We start from the raw sequence: 11,199 nt of genomic DNA, 5'->3' as shown, positions 1-11,199 counted from the left end.
TGCTATCTTCTTATAGTCACCCCCCTCCTCCCATCTTTACCTCTAACAATCACTGATCTATTCTCCATCACTACAGTTTTGTCTTTTCAAAAATGCTATATTAGGGCACCTGAGTGGCTCAGATGGTTAAGCGTCTGCCTTCGGCTCAGGTCGTGATCCCAGGGTCCTGGGGTCGAGTCCCGCATCGGGCTCCCTGCTCGGCGGGGAGCCTGCTTCTCCCTCTGACCCTCTTCCCTCTCGTGCTGTCTCTCATTCTCTCTCTCAAATAAATAAATAAAATCTTAAAAAAAAATCTCACATCAAAGACCTACTTCTGGGATATGTTGAATCATAGAATGGTAAAAATATAAGCTGTACAGAGCTCAATTGATATAAAATCATAAAACAAATTAACCATGTCCACTTATTATGACTGGCTAAAATAAAAAAGAACAACTAGGTGTTAAATGTGTATTCACCTCATGTTCAAGACTGTTCATGAACTTAGTATGTAAATATTCTTAGCACCAATAGAGTAAAATCTACACATATGTATCACGGCTCAGTGCAGGGAGACTTTTTGGTGCACTGGTATTCCTTTGCAACCAAGAAAGAGAGAAAATAGGGAAATGTAATTCCATCAAAACTAGTAGTGGCTGATATTGCCTATTTTTGTATTTAATTTTGCTTCTGAGTGACACTGAGCTTTTGATATCATACTAAAAATAGATTTTCCCCTTGACAGGAAAAATCTTTCAAAATAAATAAAATGTTACCTTATTAAAAAGAGAAAAAATGTTTAAAAAAATAAATATAGCCTTCACATACTCTCTGCTCCTGCCAAACTGAAGTTGATCCTCTCCATGCTTTTGCTCAAAGGGCTCATTTTGCTTGAAATGACTTTCCTTCCGTAACCTCAGTCAGTGAAATCCCTGACATCCTGCCTGGCCCTGGTCCAGTGCCCTCTTCTTTACAAAGCTTGCCCTGAACTTCCTTTGGTTTTCCAAAGAACAATGGCAAAAAACCTGTGAACTCATTTCTGGCATGAGAAGTTCAGACAGGAGAGAAGTCTGTTATTTAACATTGTGAAGGGAATCATTTTTAGGAACTTGAGCCATAGTTAAATACCATGGTGCCAGGACTCACTGGAGGAATCAGAGGCAAAGAGCAAAGACAAAGACATGGACAGAGAGGGGGCTCCTGGGAAACAGGTATTCTTAGGTAGATGTGGGAGGTCATGGGCCATGGTGGGAAAAAAAAAAAAAAGTTTAGGTACATTATTAAGAAAAAGTCCTATCTAACACTCAACTCTTACTCCTTCCTGGTTCCTCTTTCTGCCCTGATGTCCTATCTCTCAGTGTCAAATGAGGAAGGTGCCTGATCCCGTTTCCCAGAAAAAAAAAAAAGCAAGTCTGAGGGAGCTTTAGGGGGATGGGAAGTCCAATAAGGGAAGAGAATTACACTGAGGATCTATGTTGGAAACCACAATGGTGGACTTCATAGTGACCTCTGCCTGAAAACCTGCAATAAAGGCAAGATTCTTGTCTGAACCATCGTCATCCACCCCCTTCAAATTGTATCATGTTATTTTTAGTTTAACCATAGTCTTTGTGGCCATGGTTTCCCAAAGTTATTTCTAGCTCTAATTGATAGTGTTTATGGTTAGAAAAATCAGGCCTACTCTATCCTCACTGATTTTCCTTCAGATATCATTATAGGATTAACCGTAAATTCCTCTAAAAAGATTACACCTACAACAGAGAAGAGGGAAAAAGGGAAGCATGAATCATATCAGATTTCTATTTTAGACACTCTCTTCTGGGAAATTTTAATTCTAATCTAGAATGCAATATTCTGACTCTTGCATTTTATGAAAAAATTCAGTTACCTGATACGAAGTTAATTGGAATTTCAAAACTGAAAATGGAGTCTATTTTCTTACAAGGTTGACCTTGACTAGGTATTAACGTCAAATAGACCATTGAAATTTTTTTCCGTCCATAGTTTGCAAAGAAGGCTGAGCAGAAGTGAACAACAAAATCAAAGTGAGGATAGTCCCACTTGAGTATTTTTTTGAGCTCTTCATTTAATTATTTACTCACAATAATTTATCACATGAATATTTTTGAGTACTCAGCCCTTAAGGTGACAATCCCTGTTGCTGGTTCTTCTAGAACTCTGAGATGGAAGGTTGAGGTTTTCAGGGATGTCGTGTGCATTTTCATTGCTAGAGTGGCTGAAGAAGAGGGCAGTGGCTTAGCTGGCCTGAGGTCACAATAGCTGCTGAGCAGATACTAGGTCTTTTGATGAATAGGTTCTGTGAGTCATTTCTGTGTAGCTTCTTTTCAATGTAAATTACATGTGAGGGTGATATTGTGCCTTTCTGAAGACTGCTGCCAGATTCCATGAAATTCAAAGTAAGAAAATATAGAAAACCACTCTTTATCACAGCTCCAAAATTTTATATCTAATTGTTGATAGTGTTTTTCTTTTCCAAGTGACTTTCATATTCCACTTCAAGAATGTTTGGCCCTCAAACCCAAAAAACAAAGTCTTTTTATTTCATGAAAAAATACAGCATGGAGAGTGGGAATGTTTTTGTTCATGTGAATGGTTTTGCTTAATATTTCTGAGTTGTTGGCATTATTGATTTGCCCACCAATGACTTAAATGTAAGCATTTCTAGCTTAAACATTTTAACTTTGGTAATGGGCATCATTTGACATATGCTTATACTAAGACTCCCAAAGCTGACTTAATTTAGGAAAGTGGTTATAGAGCAAGAATTGGCAAACTATAGCCTATGGGCCAAATATCACTTGTTTTTGTATAGCTTGTAAGATATGAATGGTTTCTACTATTTTTTTAATAAGCAGGACATTGATTAGGTTGCTATTGGGCTGTCAAAGGGATGAATAGGAAGCAAGATTGGGCAGAGGGAGAAATTGAGCAATAATGCAGTCCCCATGAAGGCCTTTACTGACCTCAAGTGTAGCTCTGGAGTTGGGATGGCTTTTCAGAGTTATCTTTTTTTTTTTTTTTTTAAAGATTTATTTATTTATTTATTTGAGACAGAGAGAATGAGAGAGAGAGCACATGAGAGGGGGGAGGGTCAGAGGCAGAAGCAGGCTCCCTGCCGAGCAGGGAGCCCGATGCGGGACTCGATCCAGGGACTCCAGGATCATGACCTGAGCCGAAGGCAGTCGCTTAACCAACTGAGCCACCCAGGCGCCCTTCAGAGTTATCTTAAGTAGGGATAGGTTGTGAATGTAAGCTGTCCCTGGAAGGAGGTATAACTTTGAGCCAGGCAGGTTTCTTAGTTAAGGCAATCCCTTTTCAAAGAGGGTTGATGATTGAAGATCATCTTAACATCCTCAGCAACTAGGGCAACAAGTCCTTCTTTTCTGAAGGTTCCAGACTGGTCTATGGTTTTCCTTAAGAGTAAGCCCAGCATACTTCTGGTCCCCTTTTTTCTATGTCTGCTCTGTAGGTCCCTGGTTTCACGACATGGGGCAGTACAGAGAGAAGGATCCAAAGAAGAAAGCACCTGCAAAAAGAAGGGAAGGACATTTCTCTCTCTGGGAGCTAGAATTGAATCTAAGCTACTCACCCCAGGCCTGCTCAGAGTAGGGACCTCTGAAGAGAAAAAGAATAAAAAAAAATTGTCAATCTCAAGAGTGGAAGCATCAAAAGGAGAAGAGAACTTCAGAGGGCACAGTGTAGGGCCACATATGGCCCCCTGATCACATCAAGTATTCCACCCTCTGCCAAGGGGCCCTGTTGATGACTGACCCTGGAACCTACTGGGTAATGTAACATAATAGCAAAGAAGGGGAAAGTCTTGAGCTCTCTCTTAAAGCTGACTACCTTCTCCTCTTTAACACTAAACCTGCTTGACTAATCTTCTGACTTCTATCCTAAATCTCTTCCAGGAGGACAGGGATCCTTTCTTATTTGTAGTCAACATTTTCTTTTCCACATAACTCACTTCAGAGTTCATCTCATCCAAGGAGTGGTCAAGATCAAGGTTATTCTCACATGAATACTGGGCTGACTGGCAACACCTTTTACCCTCTTGGAGGTTGTGGTGTAAGTTTGCAAAGGTAGAAAGAGAACAAACTGTGGAGCAGCTGTGTTAGCTCACCTTTAGGGACTGTGCTTTGTATGCCATAAGCAGTCAGTAAATATTGAACCAGTACAATGAATCTGATACACAGAAAGATGAGTGACTCAGCTGACATTAAATGAAGAGAGTGATCCATGAGTGGATCAGAGATCTTGGTCACAAACATTCTTCAAAAGCATCTACATCTGTGCTATCATCATTATCGTTGTTTTTGTTATTGGTATTATTATTGTTGTTTTTTTTCATTCTTTTACCTTTTTTTTTTTAAAGATTTTATTTATTTATTTGACAGAGAGAGACACAGTGAGAGAGGGAACACAAGCAGGGGGAGTGGGAGAGGGAGAAGCAGGCTTCCCACGGAGCAGGGAGCCTGATGCGGGGCTTGATCCCAGGACCCTGAGATCATGACCTGAGCTGAAGGCAGATGCTTAACCAACTGAGCCACCCAGGTGCCCCTCTTTTACCTTTGTTAAAGTCTAGAGCATCCCCTTACTGGGACATTGATGTCAACATCAGTTTTATTCAGAAAATTTGTACCATAGTGCTTGTTTCTATTTATTCTTTCATATTTAAAATCTAGCATTCTTATAGTAGTTTCTGATCAATTAAATAAGTTTTTGCATGAGAAATTATTGCATCTGCATGGATGGGAATATAACAAAGAGAGCTGATCTGAAGGAATTCATACTTATGGCTCTTCAGTAAAGGAAATTTGTCCTCTTGCAATGATGTAAAAACCTTGGTGGAAGCAAAGGGGAAATGAAGCAGACCTTCAGGGAAAATTAGCAAATTTAGCTCTTGAATTCAGATAAATTTTAATTAAAATAACAAAACTGTTTAAAAAATTTAATAAAATGTGGTAAGTACATAGCAAAAATAATCATTTTTTTTAAATAGGCAAAATAAGTCAAAAGTAAGCAATGCCTCAAAGCACACAAAATAACATTTCTTCTAATGTTTTTCTCTACTTATAGTAATTATTTGTTGAATAATTCATCCTCACCATCAGAGGAAAATTTTCTGAGGTAAGCAGCTATATATAGTCTTCCATACTGCTGTTTTCCCTCCTACAAGAGCATCCCTGGCACCCAGTGCTTAATAAATAAGTGAAGGAAATTTGTGACTCCATATTTCCATCAGAGTATATGGATCTCAAATTAAGGTTTTGTTGGAACAATTTTGATAGATTCACTTCACATTAAAACATGGAAGTAAGTATAATGAAAGTTATTCTTCTCTCCCTATATAATTGAGTCAGTCCATTATTTCAAGTTTTATAGAGCTTGTGTTTCTCTTTGGTCCTCAATACCTCATCAAAATTTGTCCTGATAATTATTTATATTAATAATTTGTATCTGTTAATCAGTTGTTTTGCCTTCTGAGTCTAGGTAGGAGGGGGAATATTTTTATTCTAAATCTTGTTCCTAATGATAACTGATGTAAAAATCTTTGACAAAATATTAGCAAACCAAATTCAACAATACATCAGAAAGATCATTCCCCACGATCAAGTGGGATTTATTCCAGGGATGCAAGGATGGTTCAATATTTGTAAATCAACATGAGACACACATTAACAAAATGAAGGATAAAAATTATACAATCATCACAATAGATGCAGAATAAGCATTTGACAAAAATCAACATCCATTTCTGATAAAAATTTTCAACAAAGTGGGTTTAGAGGGAACATACCTCAACATAAAAAGTCCATATATGACAAACCCACAGCTAATATTACATTCAACAGTGAAAAGCTAAAAGCTTTTCCTCTAGGATCAGGAACAAGACTAGAATGTTCACTCTCACCACTTTTATTCAAGATAGTACTAGAATTCCCAGCCACAGCATTAAGACAAGAAATAGAAGGCATCCAAATTGCTAATGTAAAACTGTCACTATTTGCAGACAACATGATACTTTATATAGAAAACCCTAAAGACTCTACCAAGTAACTATTAGAATAAATGAATTCAAAAGTTGCAGGATACTAAATTAATATACAGAAATCTGTTGCATTTCTATACAGTAATAATGAACTAACAGGAAGAGAAGTTAAAGAAGAAGTCCCATTACAATTGCATCAAGAAGAATAAAATACCTAGGAACAAATTTAACCAAGGAGGTGAAAGACCTGTATTCTGAAAACTATAAGACATTCACAAAGGAAATTGAAGACAACACCAATAAATAAAAAGATACACTGAGTTCATTGAGTAGAAGAATTAATATTGTTAAAATGTGCATACTACTTAAATGTAATCCCTACCAAAATCCCAATGGCATTTTTCACAGAACTAGAAAAAGAAATTTGAAATTTTTATGGAACTCCAAAAACCTCAAGTAGCCAAAGCAATCTTGAGAAAGAAGAACACAGCTGGAGGTATCACACTGCCTGATTTCAAACTATACTACAAAGCTGTAGTAATCAAAACAGTATGTTATCAGCACAAAAACAGGCATGTATACCATTGGAACAGAATAGAGAGCCCAGAAATAAACCCATACTTGTATGGTCAATTAATCTTCAACAAAGGAGGTAGGAACATAAAATGGGGGAAAAGACTCTCTAATAAGTGGGGTTGGGAAAACTGGACAGCTACATGCAGAAGAATGAAACTAGACCACTTTCTTCCACCATATACAAAAATAAACTCAAAATGAATTAAAGACTTGAATGTAAGATCTGAAACCATAAAACTCCTAGAAGAAAACACAGGTCTGGGCAATTTTTTTTTTTCATCTGTCTTCTGAGGTAAGGGGAATAAAGAGCAAAATAAAAAAAAAATGGGACTACATTAAACTTAAAAGCTTTTGCACAGCTAAGGAAACCATCAACAAATAAAAAGGCAACCCGCTGAATGGAAGAAGATATTTGCAAATGATATAACTGATAGGGGTTACTTTCCATAACATATAAAGAACTCCCACAACTCAATATCAAAAAAAAATCCAATTAAAAAATGAGCAGAGGACCTGAATAAACGTTTTTCCAAAGAAGACATACAGATGGCCAACAGATGCATGGAAAAATGCTCAACATCACTAATCATCAGGGAAATGCAAATCAAAACCACAATGAGATAGCACCTTACACCAGTCAGAATCACTAGTATCAAAAAAAACAAGAAATAACAAGTATTGGCAAGGATGTGCAGAAAAGTGAATGCTCGTACACTATTGGAAGGAATGTAAATCGGTGCAGCCACTATAGAAAATGGTAGGAAGTTCCTCAAAAAACTAAAAATAGAACTACCACATGATCCAGCAATTCTGTTTTTGGGTTTTTGAAGAAAATGAAAATGAAAACACTAATACAAAAAGTAAAGAAGATGTAATATATATATTATATTCCATTATGTATATATAATGTAATATATATAATGGAATATTACTCAGCCATAAAAAAGAATGAAATCCTACCATTTGTAACAACATGCATGGACCTAGAAGGTATTATGCTAAGTGAAATAAGTCAAATGGAAAAAGACGCATACTGTATGATTTCACTTACATGTGCAATTGAAAAAAAAATCAAACACGCAAAACAAAACAGAAATAGACTCACGGATACAGAGAACACTCTGATGGTTGCCAGAGGGGGTGCTGGGATAGGTAAAATGGAAGGGGATTAAAAGATCCAAACTTCTAGTTATAAAATAAATAAGATATAAGGATACAATGTATACCACAGGAAACACAGTTAGTAATCTGTAACAACTTTGTGTGATGACAGATGGTAAGCTAGATTTATCATGGTGATCCCTCTGTAATGTATATCATTTATATTTATTGGAAACTGTATTGTATTATCCTTCTTAACATACACAATTTTCTGAATCCTACCAATGATTCACTATTATTTTGTCTTATGAAGAAGAAATTGAAATTTAGAGTTGGGTGACTGTTGAATGGCCACATATACAATATGTAGAAGAATCTGTTTTAACTCAAGTCTCACTTCAAAACTCATGGTTTTAATTACTATGCAATATTCCATTAAGAAACTTTGATGCTAATTAAAAACTTGGCTGAAAAGCCAATTCTTACAACAGGCTGTGCTTTACAGCAAACTTTTCTGGAATGATCGTTTCATGCAGATATGTATGCCTACCGCCATGCCTCAACTCAAGAAGCTACCCTTGAATTAGACACCATTATTCACCCTGGCTTCTTGAATCACCTTCTGGATCCTGCTAGAAGTACTCTCTTCGACAGTCTTGCCTGCTTTGTATGACCTGCCTTCCAATAAGGGACACTCTGTCTTAACCAACTTGGCTGTGGAAATAAAGTAACACTGTCCCACAAAAGCAAAAGAAAATCCGAGGCTTTGACAATAATGTTAGAAGAGAAATACCGCCCAAGTTGGGATAACACTTCTCTAGGAGTTAGGACCCAGTGTTCCTCCCATATTCTGTAAAAATTTTCTTTTATACTAGATCTGTCTGGAGAAAGGAAGATTTAGCTTTTAGGAAAGAAGATTCTAGTAGGTCATTAAATTAGGAAAATTGGCCTACTTAATTTGAAGCCTGAAGACTTGGGTTTAGGTACTCATAGTTACAGAACTGAAGCAAACTGCTTAATTTCTCTAGGCCTTAATTTCTTCTTTTGCAATACAGAGGCAATAATATCTACCACTACAGGTGGCTCAAGGCTAGGATAATATACCCAAAGATGTTTTTTTACAGTGTAAAGAAGCAAATATGTTACCACTACAGATAAGTTTTATTAGTGTATTATTCCCAGTGATAATTTACAAATGTCCTCCAATATACTGTTTAGTCTAGGAAAGGATTTTGTGAAAGATACTGTGAATTCCAACCAATTGTTTCTTAATCGGTTCAAAATTGAGCAGGATGTGGGTGTGTCCCAGAGAACACTTATTTTTCCATAACTTCCACATTTGGAAAAACTGCAAAGATTTTGGAAAATGGGAGGGAGTCACATGCTGAGTGTCAAACTAAAATGTATGACAAAAATGAAATAAATATAAAACAGTTGTCAGGTTGCACTGTTCAGATAGAAATTAAGATGCTCCTTCTTAAAAGCAAGAGTGAACCCTGACTCAGATGAAGAAAACACCTCTACATATTTACCTTAATTTTGATATGAAAGTTGAAAAACAAATCTTAATAATTCATAATCATTACTGATATTTTTACAGTCATGTGCAGTTGGTTTATTGAACACTTTAAACTGAGTAGGGGTAAATATACCAAGTTATTTTATATTATTTCAAATGCCCCTAAACTGTTATGTCAAATACTCCTTTCTCACCCTTTCCTTTCTCAGTAACATTTTGCCTAGAATCTGTAATTTCCTGTCACTTTGTTATTTAAAACCTCAAGCTTTTCCAATCTCAAATGTAAACCTCTTATTTCAAATCCAATTTAAACCTCATCTCCTTATTACCTCTCAGGTATCCCCTCCCCACCTTCCCATGATAGCTGGTCTCTGGAGATGGTCCTCTGCCAATCTTGCCCTTTGTTGTTTCCTCTGATATTGATTCTGAGCTAGGCCTATGACTCATATGAACCCGTGGAAAGGATGCTGTGCCCATTTTGAGCCTGAGTCATAAGAAGGCTTGGCATCTTCTTATTTTGTGCTTTTGGAAGCCCAGTGCCATCATGTAAGAAATCTGGCATATCAACATATTATGTAGAGATACCGCATGGAGAAGGAAAGGCCCTGGACTTACACAGGAGAGGGCTCCTCAATCCAGCGTGCACTCACAAAATATAGCATTTCCTATGGAACCAACGGTCCAGGAAAGGGAGGGAGCGGGAAAAGGCATGGATAGAGAGGGAGGCCCAGTCATGCCACAGTCCTAGCTTCCTAGCTGAGCCCTGCCTCCCAGCTGTGTCTGCCAAGGGGACAGACATGTAAATGGGCCGTCTCGGGCAGGAGAGCCCAGTCACGGCACCAGATGACTGCAGCTCCAGCTAACTTCTCATGGAGAAGAAACACCCAGATGAGCCCAGCTGGCCCTCAGAACCATGAGAGAGCACCATTACATTCTAGGGTGGTTTATTCTAAAGCAACAGAAAACTGGAACATTTCCTACCCCATGTCTGTCTGGCCAAGAGAGAGAGGGGAACATGCCTTTTTCTTTCTTTCTTCTCCTTTCACTTTCTGCTTCTAGCTTTTTGTGTTGGGGACTGGTAAGAGGAGTGAGAATGGGGGCTTTCTTTTTCTCAACTGCTCCTGTATCAGATGATGTATTGGAATTGGTCTGTACCGGCTTGTTAGAGCTGACTGTTAAATTTTCAGGAATTGTATGGGCCAACTGTTAAATGTGCCATTACTATAAACTGAATTATATAAAGTTACAATTAAATGAATTATATTGAAAATAGGTAATGTTCAAAACTTGTCACTTCCTAATTGTTTTATATATTTTTACTATATTAAGGTTAAGCTATATTAACCTTAAGGTTATTTATACGTATTAGACCTGTATGGTGGAAATACTCTGTGATGATATGTTACTGTACGTTACTTCCTTTTTTTTTTTTTTAAGATTTATTTATTTATTTATTTATTTGAGACAGAGAGAATGAGAGAGAGAGAGCACATGAGAGGGGGGAGGGTCAGAGGCAGAAGCAGGCTCCCTGCCGAGCAGGGAGCCCGATGCGGGACTCGATCCAGGGACTCCAGGATCATGACCTGAGCCGAAGGCAGTCGCTTAACCAACTGAGCCACCCAGGCGCCCACTGTACGTTACTTCCTGACTTCACAATCAGTGATGTCCTATTGGTAGCTTAAAATCAACCATGGTGGGAGTCTTTGCACCATGGAGATAAGCAAACATTGTAAGTCAGTGCTTTTTTCCCTTCTGGGTTGGTTGCTGGTTGGTAACCTTTGCCAGAACACAACTGCCTCCAGTCCTCTGCTGTATCTATGTGTATCGCCTTTGGTCCGTTCTGGCTAGTCAGTGGTGAACACCACCGCCTCCAGTCCTCTGCTGTATCTATGTGTATCGCCTTTGGTCCATTCTGGCTAGTCAGTGGTGCCTTCTCTGTGGTGGGCATGAAAATGTTGGCCTTCTGAAGAGGGATGTGTTTGAGGGTATCCTGTGAGACCCCCTATTGCCA

At 38.0% G+C, this 11,199-nt stretch overlaps 1 long non-coding RNA gene across 1 annotated transcript in view; it reads left to right on the top strand.

Annotated features, from left to right (window-relative positions):
• Positions 1–5,116, top strand: part of LOC145723050 (uncharacterized) — a 38,270-nt gene extending 33,154 nt beyond the window's left edge. Inside the window, exon 3 of the long non-coding RNA XR_014147781.1 lies at positions 5,080–5,116. This is a non-coding gene — a long non-coding RNA (uncharacterized LOC145723050). The remainder of the gene's footprint in view (positions 1–5,079) is intronic.
• The last annotated feature ends 6,083 nt before the right edge of the window (positions 5,117–11,199 follow it).

This window comes from Leptonychotes weddellii, chromosome 8 (assembly GCF_054177405.1).
Source record: "Leptonychotes weddellii isolate Sample4059 chromosome 8, ASM5417740v2, whole genome shotgun sequence".
NCBI classification, from domain to species: domain Eukaryota; kingdom Metazoa; phylum Chordata; class Mammalia; order Carnivora; family Phocidae; genus Leptonychotes; species Leptonychotes weddellii.
Note: the sequence above shows the minus strand (reverse complement) of the source record. Positions and strands in the feature narration are given on the sequence as shown.